The sequence below is a fragment of the Podarcis erhardii genome, assembly GCF_964252035.2.
Source record: "Podarcis erhardii genome assembly, chromosome: 1".
NCBI classification, from domain to species: Eukaryota; Metazoa; Chordata; class Lepidosauria; order Squamata; family Lacertidae; genus Podarcis; species Podarcis erhardii.
The window spans coordinates 61,403,229-61,408,589 of record NC_138497.1 but is presented as its reverse complement, the minus strand read 5'-3'; the positions used below and the strand labels follow the sequence as shown (position 1 = coordinate 61,408,589).

The 5,361-nt window shown below is 38.9% G+C and overlaps 1 protein-coding gene across 4 annotated transcripts in view; it reads right to left on the bottom strand.

Annotated features, from left to right (window-relative positions):
• Positions 1-5,361, bottom strand: part of NELL1 (neural EGFL like 1) — a 407,721-nt gene that overhangs the window by 231,578 nt on the left and 170,782 nt on the right. The window lies entirely within an intron of this gene.

Genomic DNA, 5,361 nt, shown 5'->3' with positions numbered 1-5,361 from the left:
GCATTTTATAAGGAATGACCTTTCATGCTGTGAAATGCAATTAGCAATGCACTCTGGGGTAACAATGTCCTCTGCAAACAGGTGGTGGACTAGCAGCTACAACTTTGATACTATAATGAAAGAGAAGGACAACTTGAAGCAATGCTGCATTGTGTTGACATTTCCATTCTCAAGATTTTAAAAGAAATATATATTTGTTGTGCTCAGAACCAATTAATACTGTATGGATTTTGCTGTACTACAGAACCTAACCTACTGTTCACACTTATAAGCTATCACCTATCAAGGATGTATTACTGCAAAATTATTATTTCAATTAAGTTTATACAGGAAGTGGAAGAGTGATTATGCCAAAGACTTTATCACGTTGTACAGTTAGGAAAACATAGGAGCATAAAGAAATTAAGTCCCTGACAAAGTGATTCATATTCTCTCTCTCTCTCTCTCTCTCTCTCTCTCTCTCTCTCTCTCGGCTTGTTCACAACAAAGCAAAATGTGAATTCTCACCAGCCTATTGCGCCATTAATGTAGGGACATATGCATGATGTCCTCCCTATCCCAGTACAGTGGTACCTCGGGTTACATACGCTTCAGGTTACAGACTCCGCTAACCCAGAAATAGTGCTTCAGGTTAAGAACTTTGCTTCAGGATAAGAACAGAAATTGGGCTCTGGCGGCACGGCAGCAGCAGGAGGCCCCATTAGCTAAAGTGGTGCTTCAGGTTAAGAACAGTTCCAGGTTAAGTACAGACCTCCGGAATGAATTAAGTACTTAACCCGAGGTACCACTGTATTGTCCTTGACCTTTCCTCCTTTAAATGTGGAATTTTAAATCATTGGAAAGTCCAAAGCGGGCAGAATATATAAAGAAAAACATTTAAAGGGGAAAAGGTCTGTGACAATTCTGGGATGGGGTCCACTTTACTCTGGTGTGGAAAGCCCTTTGTCACTTTTTCTCCAATCTCTTTCATGTGTGGCCTATAACATTTTGTTCAGCCAAGGTAAACATGAAGCCACACAAAGTCTGAAGCTAAGGAAGTTTGGTTCTAGTCATACAAACAAACAAACAAACAAACACACACACACACACACACACACACACACACCATACACCCACGCACCCTACTATTAACACCCTCCTGTCCTAAATTTGAATATATCAGTCCCAATAAAAGAATCACTCCCTAGTTCATGTCTTATTATTCCAATAGGAATATTATTCCAATAACATTGTCCCTTTGTGACTTCCTCTTAGGGCACTTTCACACATGAAGTTTAAATTGCCTTTTAATCTTCCTTCCCTTATTTATGTGAATCTCTAATCATGGTTAATGCAGAACAGGTATTTGTAATGGAAATGAGCATTCTGGCTAGTATTGATTTTACATTGGTGTTATAAACCCATTGAAGCAAAAAGTGCTTTGAGCTTTGTGTGTGAAAACATCATTATTCTCTTTCACTCTATACACTTTCTCTCAGCGATTCTATTCAGGCCCACAGCTTTAACTTTTCACCATTACAAACATTACTCTTTATCCACCTTACACCTTCTCACTTTTTGTTTAGTCTTCTACCATTACTTTTATTCTGCTATGTGTGTAAACTTATTTAACATATTTCTTACCTGTTCTTCATTGTTACATACTTTCGCAGAGTACACAACAACAACAACAACAACAACAACAACATAAACAGAATACCTACCCCTCCCCATACAAAAATGTATTATTCACAATCTCAAGAACCAGTAAAACAGTGGATCATAACCATCATCATTATCTCTGACATAGCACTTGGATAACTATTTCCTTGTTTTCCCACTTAACATAATAAAATATCAAAATGAGCATTCCATTTAAGTTAATTCAAAGTAGAATCAACAACTGATTCTATGCTACTTCCCAGCAGATTAACTCTCACTGAGGGTCAAGAGGCTTGGACACAAGCCTGGACACCAAAGCTAGTATTCTGTGGGTCTGAAAAGGCAAGGCTTTATCTGACCATGAAGCCTTGGTGCTGGAGATGGTTCATGTGGTTGTAAGCAAATGAAGGTTACATAAAGGTGAGAGAATCCATCCTAACTTTTTTTAAAAAAATCCACAGAGGTGTGTTCATGGGTCCCTTAGATCAAACAACATGCCTACTGGTTTTTTCACTTTTTTAAAGACAGTCCTCAGGACACATCTTAGAATTCAGAGGTCTGCAGATTCCAGAGCATGACCCTGTTCCAATCTGCAACTTGATCTGAGAGCTGGTCAGATGAGTTTTCTCTGGAATGTGGACCCCCTGAATTCCTGAAGCATCCACCTAATGAAAGCTTGTGCCACAGTACATTTGCTGCTCTTTAAATTGCTACAGGATTCTTAGCTGTCTAGCTGCAAAATGAACAATTTCTCCTACATTTATTTTAAATACAAACAAAGTGAAACTGTTTTTTAAAAAGCAGCTTATTCTGTGGAATAGATGGGGAGATAACTGATTTGTTAATCAAACAAATCTAGATACTCTTCTAGACGCCACACTAGTGTTTCTGTCCATAGTCCACAATGCTCACAATTACCATAAATTCTGATGCACTGGCACCACAGTTATAACCTATCCTCAACATTTATTTCCTACTACAGATAGCGTTAGAATTAGGTCATAAAATACGAAAGTCAATGCCAAGGCTTCACTTGACTTTAATGGGGACTAGATTAATATATTCATTCACCTAGCACCAAACAAGAGATAAATTTCTACATGCTAATTATTAACACATGCAAAGTAATGGTAGATCTTCAGGACATCCAACTACCCATGGCAGCACATAAATTCTAGAGCTCAGGTACATTTACTGAATGAGAGGGGAAAGACTGCATAGCTCAAGTGTATTTTTATTGCAAATCAGAGTATTTTCAGAAGATAAATCATACCGTGATGGTTGCAATCTGTTTCACAAGTGAGCTGTTAAACATAAGAACTGATGACTGCAAGGTTGAATTTGCTTGGAACAATAATTATTTATGACACTTTATTACAGCATAACTCATAAACATATGGTTACCTTATTAGAAATTAAAATTCATTTTCATATAACTCTCAGCATGATATTACACCAGCATAACTGAAGCAACTCCAGGGGACAACAAATAATTCCAGTTCAACTGTTCCAGGGCTTGACAGTTGCAATATGCAATTTCAACTAATTCTCTTGTAAATACATAGGCAGGTTTTGATAACACAAATCCATCCACAGGCAAGTGCAGGCATAAATGTTATTATTTTCCTACCAGCTTTGGAGACTGCATAATTTATTTCTTTGACACAAAGTACCATTAATTTGTTTGACATTTGCTGCTTTAAAAAAAAAGTGCTTTTTTCTTTTTTGGCCTTATAGCAAACATAGTTTCTCCACTTCCAGATGTGTAATTGTGCCTTGTAAAAAACAACAACAGCAGCAACAACCTCCTGACAGCATATACAAATTAATTAATTAAATGAATAAAATAAACAATCAGATAAACTTGGTATAGTCTGGATTATGCTTCCTCACTGCCAAAATTGTGGGGAGGGGGAATACATGGAAGGGCCAAAAGTTCCTTCATAGACTCACCAGTTAGTTCCTTCCTATCAAGTTATCAGACCACATCAACTCCTAAATCCAATCTGGTAACACCTGCTTTCAAAATCACAGCAAAAATTCAACACTAGGCCTTCCCATCACCTCTAAAACCTTTTGATTGTTGTGTTACTCACTCTTGCTTCCTCCCCCGGCTTCTTTTATCATGCAGGGGTAAGAGAACAACAAGGAGGCAACATTAGGAAGCCAAAAATCCCTTCCATCCTCTGCTGATGTAAGCTTACTATTCTCCATAGTAAGTGTTAAGTCTTCAAGTGATAACACCACACCAAGCCTGGCAATAATGCTCTGTAAAAGCAGAGGATAAAATGACACTGAAACTCAAGAGCTCCTCTGCGTTATTAAAAAATACATGCTTGGCTATGTTGAGAAGACAACTAACTCCCTGCCACATGCCCACTCAGACACATCCTGACAGCATCCTAAAGATCGTAATCTAAGGACTAATAACAAACAGGGTGTGCATTCCACTTGGCTGTAACTATGCTTTCCCCGGCTTCCCACTCAGGGGGCACATCTAAAAAGCAAACTTCCTCCCACTCAGGGTCTCACCCTAGATCACTCCTTTGGGCCTCTTCTCTTCTAGGACCCAGCCAGAAACACAATTTAGGAACAGTTTTACCATTATTATCCACATGTCCCGTGCTCTGTACGTGATAAGTGCTTGTATGTGATATACTTGGCATATACATTCTGTTTGCTCCATTATATACCTAGCAATCTCTTTTTGAGAATCTTTTCTTTTTATGTGCTTTTGGGTAGGATTTTATGTCAATGTTCAAAAGATTGATTTTAATGCTAGATGCAAAGAAGATTCAAACAAATAGGTTTTTTGTACTGTTTGGTAATGACAGAATTTTGAATGTACTTTCATAAAACACATTTCGTGGTAGGTGAGAACTCTTGGAGGAGGTTTAGTATGTAATAAAGTGTGAATTAGATACAGAAAATTCCAATTTATTTTTTGAAGTGCTTTTTGGGAGTGAGACGGACAAACAGAAGGATGGTCATTAAAATAAAAATAGATGGGGAAAACCCAGCCAAAAGTCCATACATCACCACTACAAATACTGTATGTACAAATATATCATACATCACCAATACAAATATGGCTATGTGATGCCACAGAACATTTACTTTTACCTCTAGAACCATAAAATGATATTGTACTGGTAACAATGAAAGCACTGTGCCAAAAATGGAAGGGGAAGTAGACTGTGGAAGCAAAATTAATTAACTAATTTAATTAATTAATAAGAGACTACCTATTTCACTATAGCTCCTTCCCTTTACGGTCTTCTCATTCAGCACCCTTTATCTGAAGATATATTTAACTAAATGCACAAATCACAACACACGGTTATCAACTAAGTTGATCAAAGACTTTAAACATTGCTCTATTTTTTAATTGAGTGGTAACACAAGCCATTTTGGGTACAAGTGATGGTTAAAACATTCTCCTGCGTGTGAGTGTCTGAGGGCCCTGCTCCTTCCTGCCACGCACCATCTGGCCTGGGGCGGGGCCTGGGGCCTCATAGGGACTGCTGGACTCTGCTGCCCAGGAGGACTCTCCTGTATGTGAGTGTCTAAGGGCCCTGCTCCTTTCTGCCACTCACCATCTGGCCTGGGGCGGGGCCTGAAGCCTCATAAAGGACTGCTGGACTCTGCTGCCCGGGAGGACTCTCCTGCGTGTGAGTGTCTGAGGGCCCTGCTCCTTCCTGCCACGCACCATCTGGCCTG